This window comes from Notolepis coatsorum, assembly GCF_963971535.1.
Source record: "Notolepis coatsorum genome assembly, chromosome: 16".
NCBI classification, from domain to species: domain Eukaryota; kingdom Metazoa; phylum Chordata; class Actinopteri; order Aulopiformes; family Paralepididae; genus Notolepis; species Notolepis coatsorum.
In genome coordinates this window covers 75,256,957-75,269,597 of record NC_140180.1, presented here as the reverse complement: position 1 = coordinate 75,269,597, position 12,641 = coordinate 75,256,957, and positions in this window count along the sequence as shown.

The window sequence follows — 12,641 nt, the reverse complement described above, 5'->3', positions numbered from 1 at the left end:
ACTGTGCTCTGTCCTTGTGCGTAAAATCCGGGAACGTCGGTGTGCCAAGGTACGATGCCATGGATGGCTGGCACATCGGTGAGCGTTGGGGGAGAGGCCTCCTGGGCGAGTCTCCCCGTACGTGTCATCGTGGGCTGGTACTTGGTGGGTACCAAAGCCCGGGTACCCAGGTGCTGTTCCTCGGGGCTGGCTGTGCGTCAAACTCACCCCTGAGTTGAGTCGGGGGTCTGTAGCGCAGGGCCTCAGGGGTAAAGTCTGGGCTGTACTGGACCTCCTGGTCCTGTGGAGTACGATGCTGCTGGTGGGCTTGACCTTCCTCCTCTTCCTCTTCCTCTGCTAGGTCTTCTAGATCTTGAAGTCGTCTATTCAGTCTCTCGGCGGCATAGGCCGGTTCTTCCCGGTTGCTGGGTCTCGCATGGACCGGTCGGGGAGGGGGTTCGGAGACGTGGATAGGCTCTCTCTGTTGGCCGGGCTCCGAGTCACTTGGTCGGGTAGGGGAAGGTGCCCTAGACCCTTGTCTTGATGATGCCCTGGAGCTCCATGCGGAGAAAGGGGGTGTCGCCCTGGCAATCAATTGCTCCATTATCTGCGCTTGTAGTCGGTCGCGCTCTGCTTCGCGCTTGATGTGAGCGAGGTCGCGCTCTGCTTCTCGCTGGGCTTGGGCTGCGTTGCGCTGTGCATTGGCGGCGTCGCGCTGTGCATCGGCGGCGGCGCGCTGGGCATCGGCGCGGTCTCTTTCAATATTCTCTTCCGTCTGGAGGCGTCTGGTCTCCAGGCGTATGCGGTCGTCTTCACTCCTTTGCTGCGCCTGGAAGCGCTCTCGCTGGGTTGCAGAGTGTTCGTGTTCACTAAGGGTTTGCGCTTGGAGTTGCGCGTGAAGGCGCTCTCTTTGGTCTGCAGATTGTTCGCGCTCACTCAGTTGTTGAGCCTGCAGGCGTTCTCTTTCCATGGTAGAGTGTTCGCGCTCACTTAGCTGTTGCGCCCGGAGGCGCTCTTGTTCCATGGAAGAATGTTCGCGCTCGCTAAGCGTCTGTGCTTGGAGTCGATCGCGTTCAGTGGAGGCTGCCAGGGTGGCAATGAATGCCTGTGCCAGCATCTTGTCCGCCTCGCTGGGGGAAGACAGTGCTCGTTGGAGATCCGTTCTCCTGGCGCGCTCCGAGGAGGTCTATCTCCTGGGCGCGCTTCTCTTCTGGTAGTGGGTCGGGTTCCGTCCCTGGAGCGCTTTCTTTATCCTGGAGCTCTCCGGGGACCGTCCCGTTGACGTTGTCTGGGGGTATAGTCATGTCATGTCCCTCCTGGTCCCCCCCGTGAGCTTGGTCAGTTACGTTAGAACCCACTAGGGTCTCTACTGGCAAGGTCGCCTGGTCGGTAGGGTTTGACATGCTTTTACTATCCGCTTTTCCCGCATTTAACGTCTGTATAAAGCTAGGTATTAGACTGGCAGCGTAGTCCTCTAGGTAAGGAGGTGGCTGACGTCTGCGCTGCAGGCGTTCTAGCTTAGGAGAGCCGTTTGTGGAGTGTTCACCGCTGGCCATGGTTAATATCAATATTATATTTAGATATTACACTGATATTCCTCTGGCTCGAAGGACCAATTGTAACTGAGGGGTACAATTCCCTGACTGTATTGAGAGTATGGTATTATTAAACCACTACTTAGTTATGTACTTTAATTACTGGCCATACAGTACACGGTATATCTGGTGAACACCCACACAAGAATACAACAATGACACCTAAAGTTCTATTTGGAGGGATTTATTATTATAGCAGCAACGATAGGTTACAGAATGAGAATTATGAATTGCGCTTATAAGGCGAAGTAGGTCAAGAGCGTAAGTCCATGAGCATAATAAGATGGGTATAACTGACGCCACCTGTAGCATAAGAATTACATAAGGCACACTCGTAGTCAGCTGGAGACACTAGGGGGTTCCCTCCGGTTGTAAGCCAGCAGGGTAGAAGAATGTTCGGATGCAAAGTCTGGGTCAACGAGGAATAAATAAGCTCCAGCTACGGGAGGCGGTACATATACTCCCCTCAATCGGCAGACAAAAGCAGCAGCTATAATCCAGTATGCGCGACAGCATGGATGAAAGCCAGCCAGCCTCTTCCTAGAGACGGGCTCGAGTGATGCTCCTCACGGGTAGATCCCACACAGCAGTGGGGTAGACGGTTCTCTGCTCCAGCAGCCACAGTACCAAAGCAATATAATCCAGCCGGAAAAGGGCTCTGCATTCGCCGGTGTAGATTCTCCTGTGCACTATACTTCACATTAACTAGGTCGAACTTGACGTTATTTCACTAAACTCTGACACTTTTACTATCCTATTCGCACATGTTATAAGTGCTCTATTTAGACGCAAAGTTGCTCACTTCACTTGGTCGTTGACTCGTGGTGAAGGCTTTAACGTTTTGGATAAGACGATACTTTGAACGAATGATGAACTGAATGAACTGAACTAAGTGCTGCTGCTTCCACCTGCGCCGTATTTATACGTAAGGTGAATTATCTAGTGCCAACCTCAGTTCTGTCTCGTATTACTGCGCAAACCTGGACATGTTGAGACATGTCTTAGCGGTAGCTTTGAACTTGCCATTGGGGGTATGGCCGTTGGCGCCTAGGGGTCGCTGTCCAATAGGAGAACGAATATTATGGTCTGGCCTGTACCTAGGTAAAGGGATATTCCGTGTATATATACAAAGAATATACAAGGGATATCAGACGATATACAAATATTATACAATATATCTCAAGTAATAAATATATATATTCGGTTTAATCTGACCCTTTGTAACACTAGCAAAAGATTCACACGTCGCATCCCCATCATATGTTTGGTGAATAAACACACAGTTTGTAACAAAAAAGTACAGTCCCTCTTTTTAGGAGGGAATCTTTATTTCTTTTAACAAAATCATATTTGGGCCGGGAAGGGAACAGGGGGGGACCACAGAGGGAAAAAGTTAATTCTTTTTTTAGCGACGCCTGCCACGAGCCGCTCGGGACTTGCCACCCCGTGGAGCCCCGGAGGGACGGTAAACGATCGGCGGCTGGTCATGACGATCCCTACCGTCACCTCCGGGCGTAGATGGGCTGGCTGCAGTGGCGGAGGCGCCCTCTCTCCTCCTGGCCTTCTTCGCCGAAGGTCCAGCAGTGGCGGTGGTAGCAGTGGCGGCTACGGCGGCGGAACCTCGATGACGAGCCTGCCGTCTGACTCCACCGGCGACATCGGGCGGGGAGAAATGAGGCTGGAGCACGGAGCGCTCCTCCTGCATCTCCCTGCAGGTTGAGGTCATCAGCTGCAGTGCCGACCCGAATAGTCCAGCATCGGAGAGGGGTGCCGTCAGAAGTGGAGTCCTCTTCTTCTCCGGCACACGCGCCTGCTCCAGCCAAAGGTGGCGCTGGATTAGAGTGGCCAGGGCACGCACTTTCCCAGCGGCTATAGCCTGCGGCTGAATCAGATGCAGGATGGCTCCTGCCGCCTGGGCGAGCTGATCATGTTGTAAATCAGTCAGCTCCGTACCGCCCGTCAGTATCCCGGACATGAATCTCGCCAGCTGCGTGATGTTAGAAGTGGCAGCCAGAGATTGCGTCGCGGAGATAAATGACTGGTCACTCCAAAAAGCCAACCGCCTCGCCGATTTCCCTTGGGGAACCGGCTTCCGTAACGGCTCCCACACCACCTCAGGACAAAGGAGCGCCGCCATCGGCCTATCAAGCCGAGGCACGCCCTCCTTCATGCCTTCTACCAAACCCACCACCCTCGTGACTTGCACGTAGGCGGGGGTAAGGCCCATGATGTGGGAGACCACCTGTCCCTGACGGACGTAGGCCTCCATTGAGGGGAAAAATGGACAGACAACGTACACCCCTCTCACCGGGCGGCGTTGCCATAGATGACCTATGAGATTGTCAGGAATAGGAACAGGCAGTGGCTGCGGCAGCGGCACGCCGTTTGCGACTGCCGCCGCCGCCATGAGCTTGGGGAACAAAGCACGCAGTTCCCCCTGCATACTTTCCCCCACCGAGCTCGCGTCCCTCACATGCAGCAGACTACTGGTTAAGGAGCCACATTCTGATGTGGCTGATAGCAGGGCATCCCGCCGCCGAGTCGGAGGTTCTAACCCAACATCTGCGTACGAGGAATCCCAAGGAGACATCTCACCCCCCTCCAGTGTTACCTGGACAGGTGGGGGACATGTCTCCACCGGGGCTTCAAACAAGAACCCGTCCGCTTCTACCATGTAGTCCTCTGTTTCCATCGGCCATGGAGAATCAGACGCATCCTCATCCGGCTCCAGCAACTCACCAAAACCAGGCCGTTCGCGTCTACCATCCACCATCTTGCAACGGGAGCGAGCTGACGCAAAAAGTTTGCGTCTCAAATCCCCTGCAACCAAAGGAGCCGGCCGCCCAACAGCGGACGACTCCCCGGAAGCAGAGGAACCAGACCCGGAACCAGGCCATCGCACAGGAGACGGCGCTGGTGCACCAGCTCCTTGGAGAGGCAAACTATCCATCGGACGCCTACCGGGCGTGGCTGCCGACCACGAGAGAGCCCTCAACCCCGCTCCAAGACGTACGACAGAGGCGGAAATGGAGAACCGCTGGTGAAGGGTGACGTTGCGAGCGCGACCCTCCGAGGTAAACATTATGACTTAGCTTTTTTCTTTTTAAATATATGAGAGAAGAAAAAAGCAAGAAAAAATTTAAACACGTATCAACTTTCTTCAACTAAACAACCTCGTCAAGTGTGGGTATCTACCAAGGCACTTCCTTGTGGTGAAAGTGAAGAAGGAGGCGAGTAGGTGACCACACACCTGATTATGAAGGTAAGCGGATAGGGGTGTTGCCAGACGGATGTCGGTATGTAAAGGTACATTGTGGAGTTTTTTATTCAGTGCTAGGCACGAAGTGAGGTTAGTGCAGAATGACGCTGAGCGGAAGCCAGCATGAAATAGAACTGTTTTCACTACAAACTGCAATTTAGTCTCCGAGGGGCCTGACAGAAAACCACACTCCTAATGAGACTTTCAGTTCAATCTATATCTCCTATGAAACTTGCTTTGCATCCACTGTTTTCCAGCAGATTCCATTATTTTTGATGGATTCCATTGAAAGGAGATTATATCAGGTCTGGCGTAAACGAAGTAAAGACGGGCCAGCATTGAGCAAAAACTATGGGATGGATCTGGAACAGGAATGCTCTCGGTGACCTACAACAGTTTCACCTCAATTATAGGAAGAGAAAAAACAAAAAAGGCCCATTCAGACAGTTTAGCAGCAGTTCTCTCCAATAGCATTTAGAGCACTGCCACAGTTGTGTTTGTGCAGCTGGTGTGCAATGGCGGAGTAATTACTGATTGAGTAAACATGATTTGTGTCAATGAAATAATGGCAGCCTGGCGTTAAATATTCCATTAACGGCCTGACACCTGGGGGCGGGCCAATGGTTAGATCAAACTGAGCGATGCCAGCTTGAAGAAAGAAACAGAGAGTGGGGAGTGGGGGTTCTCTTTCATAACATGTGATGAACGGGAATCTTTAAGTCTCGTTAGGTTTTCGGCGCATGTTTTCTTAAACAAGGTTTGAACAAAATTGTTTTGCTCTGGTAACATTTTCAAAGACCCAGAGGTGACTTGAATACTTCGCTCGCTCACTTGCAACATCGCTCAAAATATCACGTTTCAACTTTCTGCCTCATGACAATCCCACAGTGTAGCTGTATAATCCACAGCTACTTATACAGCATATCACTCTGCATGATAGCATGTGCAATAATGCTGTATATACCATATATTTATTCTTACCATATATATATACTATATATATATATCCACATCTGTCTGTACATACTTGCATATAATACTTTTTACATATCTGTAGATACCATATATATATATATCTGTACATATCCCTTACCTACTCTTACTAGTTACGCTGCCAGTATGACTTACTACCATAGTGTCTTTATACCTGTATCACTGTACATAATAATACTACAACTCTGTACATACATCTGATTAGCACTATTACTCAGTAGTACTAATTTATATTTTATATCCAGTTTAATCATCTGTACATTATATTACTTGCACTTACTTTTAGATTTGCACTCTGGTTGGATGCTTATTTTTGTTGGAATCTCTTGGAAGATTAGCCAATGAGATCCAAATAAATCAAATCAGCATTGTGAAGACACAACTGTGTACAATTATGTGCAATAAGCACATTGGACCTCATTCACTAACATTCTCGTAAGTTTCCTCGTAAATAACCTCGTAGGAGGTTCGTAAGAGGAAATCTACGATAGTCTTCTCCGGATTCCTCAATGCGTGGAGAGGTGCTCTTATATTGCCAAAATTATCGCAGCTGCGAACTCCTGAATGGCGTCCAATGTGTCACTCAGGAATATGGAGTATGGAGTAGTCGCCTTTGGTCGGAGCTCCTCCACACTCGATAAAATACAAAAATATATAATAATTTCGAATTTTTTTCAATATTGATAATGTCTAAAGTAAAGAGAACCACTAAGAAAACTGGGAAATATGCTGCATTGGAAGAGGAAGAGAAGAGTATGCCAGAGGAGGACAACAGGTGTGTAGACAATGCCACCACCACAAATGTTGCGCCTGACACAGATGAGGACAACCCTTCACTTTTGAATATTTTAGCACCTATTAAGAAGATGAACAGCGGCATGAATGATCGATTCGGAAAACTGGATATATATTTGACATCTGTCCAAACCTTACTGCACCAAAATGTAGCCTGAGTTAGTGAATTCGAAAATGGAATCGCCGACCACGAAACTTGGATCTCCAATATTGAGCCAAAATATGATTGCTGTTTTGACATGGTTAGGATCTTTACTCTTGGCTACATTAAAAAAATTCTGGCCAACAGGCTCAATAAATGTATAACGGCCATAATTCACCCAGAACAAACCGGCTTTATTCCCTGGCGGTTTTCTTTTTTCAATGTCCGGCAACTACTGAACATCACATAGCAAATATGAATAAAACACAAATCAGTCTGTGATAGAGGAGTTTGGTTTGGGCAGGGACTTTGCTTCATGGGTTGCAATGCTATATTCCCACCCCACCGCATCAGTCCTGACCAACCGCGATAAATCTACACCCTTCGCCCTTCACCGTAGTACACGCCAAGGCTGCCCATTATCTCCATTGCTCTTTGCCATTGCAATCGCACCTCTCTCATTAGCATTAGAAACCACCCTTCCATTACACCTGTGAAACTAGGTGGGATTGAGCACTACATTTCTTTATATGCAGATGATGTGATTGTTTACCTGTCACGCCCAGAAGAATCTCTACCGCCTTTATTAGACCTTGTTGAGAGATTTGGCATACTCTCTGGATACATTTACATTTAGTCATTTAGCTGATGCTTTTATTCAAAGCGACTTACAAGTTCTGTACGACAAGTCATCAGGAAGGGCACAACTCTATCAGCTGAGTAACAATTTTCATCAAAGTGTTGAGTGCTACAGTATAGGTTAGTATATTAGGACAAGTGCATGACAGTAAGGTTAGTTAGGGTTAGATTTTTTCTTTCTTTCAGATAATAATAATAATAATAATAATAATAATAATAATAATAATAATAATAATAATAATAATAATAATAATAATAATAATAATAATAATAATAATAATAATAATAATAATAATAATAATAATAATAATAATAATAATAATAATAATAATAATAATAATAATAATAATAATAATAATAATAATAATAATAATAATAAATTTATTTGTATAGCACTTTTCATACAGAGGTTGCAGTTCAACGTGCTTCACAACAGTAAAAAATACAGGCATAAGCGAGCATAAAAAGATAGACAGGTAGAATCACAGTGTTTCACATTAGGATCTAGCATCCCAATAGGCTCTCCGCTTACAGTTTTCAGAAACACAAATAGTAAAAATAGTTTAAAATGATTCAGTTTAAAAATAGTCAAAAAATTATAAAATAGAACGGACATAAAAAATACAGGCATGAGCGAGCATAGCAAGATATGGCAAATCACAGTGTTTCACATTAGGATCTAGCATCCTAATAGGCTCTCTATTCAGTAATACAAATAATCACAGTGTTTCACATTTGGATCTAGCAAATAATAAAAATAGTTTAAAATGATTCAGTTTAAAAATAGTCATCAGTAAGAAGTAAAAAGTGCAATAACCGACACATGAATTTGATAGGCAGTGTATAAGAGTAGGCAGGGTAAGAATAGTGCAGGTAAATACAAGTTGTGTCAGGATATGGCAAAGAATGACAAATGGCACAGAATGACACAAGAGGATTATGGCAAGGACTGAGGGCTATAACTGACTACAAAGTCAGCGCCCCCTCAATGGGGAGCGACGACGCCTCCCTTGCGGACAAGCTCAACACCTTTTACGCTCGGTTTGGTGCAAACAGTGGCACTGCTAGCCCAACGGCTAGTGATGTCACTGGTGCGCCGGCTGATGTGGAGGGGGGGGGGCATCCGCGGGGGGGGCGGGGACGCTCTCTCATTGACGGTACACAGTGTGAGAAGAGCATTTATGCAGGTGAACACCAGGAAGGCTGCTGGCCCAGATGGAATAACAGGACGCATACTTAAGTCCTGTGCCAACCAGCTAGCCCCTGTGTTCACCGCCATATTTAATCAATCCCTGGCGGAGTCGGTGGTCCCTGCCTGCTTCAAGATGTCTACCATCATCCCTGTACCGAAGAAACCCTCCCCAACATGTCCAAATGACTACAGACCGGTGGCACTCACCTCTGTGGTCATGAAATGTTTTGAGAGGCTGGTCAAGGACCACATTTGTGCCTCCCTCCCCAGTGATATGGACCCTATGCAATTTGCATACAGGACAAACAGGTCCACTGACGATGCGGTCTCCCAGGTACTGCACAGCACCCTCTCCCACCTTGACCGTCAGAAGGGGGGCTATGTGAGACTGTTGTTCATTGACTACAGCTCAGCGTTCAACACCATAGTCCCCACCAGACTGGTGGACAAGCTGATCGAGCTGGGTCTGAGCTCCGCCCTGAGCGCCTGGGTACTGGACTTTCTGAGTGAAAGACCCCAGGCGGTCAGGGTGGTGGGTCAGACCTCCAACACCATCACCCTGAGCATCGGGTCCCCCCAGGGCTGTGTTCTAAGCCCCATGCTGTACTCACTCTACACACACGACTGTGTGGCCAAGTTCAGCTACAACTCCATAGTGAAGTTCGCAGACGACACGGTGGTGGTGGGGCTGATCTCGGACAACGACGAGAAGGCCTACCGGGAGGAGGTTGAGGTACTGGAACGCTGGTGCCAGGACAACAGCCTGCTCCTGAACATTGGTAAAACCAAGGAGCTGATCGTGGATTATAGGAGAGGACAGCAGGAGACACACACACCACTGATGATTAACGGGGCTACCGTGGACAGGGTGAGCAGCTTTAAGTACCTGGGGGTCCACATCTCAGAGGATCTGACATGGTCAACACACATAGACACAGTAGTAAAGAAGGCGAAACAGCGCCTCTACCACCTGAGACAGTTAAGGAAGTTCAGAGTATCAGGGAAGATACTCCAGTCCTTCTACTCAGGAGCTGTAGAGAGCATCTTGACCGGAAACATCACTGCCTGGTATGGAAACAGCACGGCACAAGACAAGAAGGCCCTACAGAGAGTGGTGCGCTCAGCCGAGCGTACCACGGGTATTGCACTACCTCCCCTGCAGGTTCTATACAACAAGAGGTGCAAATCCAGAGCCTGCAGGATAATGAAAGACCCTCACCACCCCAATAACAGCCTGTTCCAGCTGCTGAGGTCAGGCAGACGCCTGCGAACCCCAGCTACTAGGACAGAGCGGCTTAGGCTCAGCTTCTTCCCCCAGGCCATCAGAGTCCTGAACAATGAACATTGAGTACCACTGTAACACTTTAGCATGAGCGGGCACACACTCAGGCCGCACGCACCCTCACTTATTGCCAAAAGGAAAGGCCACTTTAAATTAGTATTAGCAACAGTAACAGTGTATTGCACTACTATTACTACTACTGTTAACTGTCAACTGTTACCCGTCATTGCACAAATTTATTGTTACCTGCTACCTGTTATTGCACAATTTTATTGCACAAATTTTTTGTATTGGATTCTATTATATGTTATATGTTGTACCAATTGCACATCGTTGCGGGCAAGACCACCCGCATTTCATTGTATATCCGTATGCCGTGACAAATAAAACTCTTGACTTGACTTGACTTGATATCCCTGATGTTTCCTCTTGCCACTAGGTGGTAGCAGATATCTATCAGTGAAATGCCTGAGCAAAGAGATAGGTTTTAAGCTGTCTTTTAAAGATGTCTAGCGAGTTGGCTTCCCTGATGTTTTGGGGTAGTTTGTTCCATAGTTTTGGGGCATAGTTGATAAAGGCTGCATTACCGATCCTCTTTTGACTGCTTCTGGGAGCCTCTAGTAGTCCAGCAGCTGATGATCGCAGTGTTCTTGCTGGTGTGTCATTTATTAGAGTGTTGGCGATGTAGCTAGGTCCCTGTCCATTTAGAGCTTTGTATGTAAGGAGAAGGACCTTAAAGTCAATTCTAAATGTTACAGGAAGCCAGTGTAAAGCAGCTAAGACTGGACTAATGTGCTCTCTCCTTTTGGTTCTAGTTAGCAGTCGGGCTGCAGAGTTTTGGATTAGCTGAAGCCTCTCTGTGGTTTTCTTAGGGAGACCTGTGAAAAGTGCATTACAGTAGTCTAACCGGCTAGATATGAATGCATGAATTAGCTTCTCAGCATCGTTCTGATTAATAAATGGTCGTACGGGGGGGCAGGTGGCGCACGGAGATTACGTTCGTCACCAACACCGGGAGACACTAGGATTCGCCTGTTCGAATCCAGCTCCCGGCGTTGCTATCAGCTTGGCTGGCCCCTCGCACTGATACAATTGGCCGTATCAGAGGGTGGGAAAGCTGAAGGGTGGGTCCTGGGCGTTGTGGACAGCGACCCCTACAGTTCGGTCGGGGCGCCTGCTCAGCGAGGGTTGGATCTCAGGAGAGATAGTGTGGCCTCCCACACGCTACACTCTCCCCGGTGAGGTTGGCCTGCCCCAGGCTGCACATGCGTCGGAGGAAAGCATGTGACAGTCTCCGGTCTCCCGGACCAACAGTAGGGGAAAGTATGCAACAACCAGGAAGGGTGGGATGGGAGAGAAATCGGGAAAAAGAGGGGAAGAAAGATAAATTAAAAAAAAATTTAAAAAAAAATCGTACTTTTGCTATATTTCTGAGATGGAAGAACGATGTTTTCGTCACTTTGCTAATATGAGAATTGAAGTTCAGTTCTGAATCTATGATAACCCCAAGACTAGTGACCTCAGATTTTATCCAAGGGGTTAGTCCCCCCAGGTTCTTTATTAATGACCAGATAATGGCTGACGGCGAAAGATTGGACGGGTTTCGGTTGTCCTATCCGATATGTCCTATACACTATAAATTGGCAAAAGAGTGAATTTATACCATTCCTTCAGAACCTGCCTTTTAGAATTACAGATAAAATGTATTATCTTGGAGTTGTTATTCCTAGGAATCACAAACTCCTGTATAAATTAAATTATGAACCAATGTTAGAGAAGTTGAAATGCAAAGTAGAGAAATGGAGAATTCTCCCATTGTCTATGATAGGCCGTATCAACGCAGTAAACATTTTCACTTTACCCAGGTTTTTATATCTGTTCCAGAACCTTCCAATTATTTTAACAAAAGCATTTTTTAAGACCCTTGACACTCTTATGCCTTTCATTTGGGGATACAAAACACACAGTATTAAACAAAACAAACAAAAAAAATCACCTGTGCAAGCCTACATATATAGGCCTTGCTTTACCCATGTTTCAATATTACTACTGGGCAGCCAATGCAAGAGCTCTGGTCTACTGGCAGGACTCATACCCTGGTGAGACCACCACTACCACCCCTGCATGGCTGGCCATAGAGCAGAATGATAGCAGTATCTCTCTCCCAGCACTTCTCTTTGCAGCAAAAAGGTCCCTTGGGGCCGCTATAAGAGACAACTTTATGACAAAGAACTCCTTGAAAATATGGTACCAGATCAGAAAAGTTTTCAAATGACCAGAGACATCTGTCTGTAGGCTACTCCCATCTGTCATAACCATACTTTCCCCCCTTCACAATCAGATCAAATTTTTTTAAGTGGAAGGAAAAGGGAATAGTCTCTATAGAAAACCTTTACATAGATGGTCATTTTGCCTCATTTTCCCAAATCGTGAGTGAGAAATGAGCTCCCTCCGACCCATTTCTTTCTGTATTTACAAATCAGGAACTATGTTCGTTTAAATGTTCCAAATTTTTTAACATATCCACCGATTGCTGTGATATATTTCCTCATGACCACACTGTAAAACCCAATACGTTTCCAGAACTTAAAAAAATTTAGGCAACCCCCTGCCTCAAATTCTTTAAGTTGATAAACTCAAATGTTTTCAGTTGGCTAGAACTTACAATTACTCAGTTAAGGCAACTCAAATATGGTCAGTTACTGTGACTTAAGGTTCTCAGTTAAGTCAAATCAAATATGTTCAGTTACTGTGACTTACAGTTC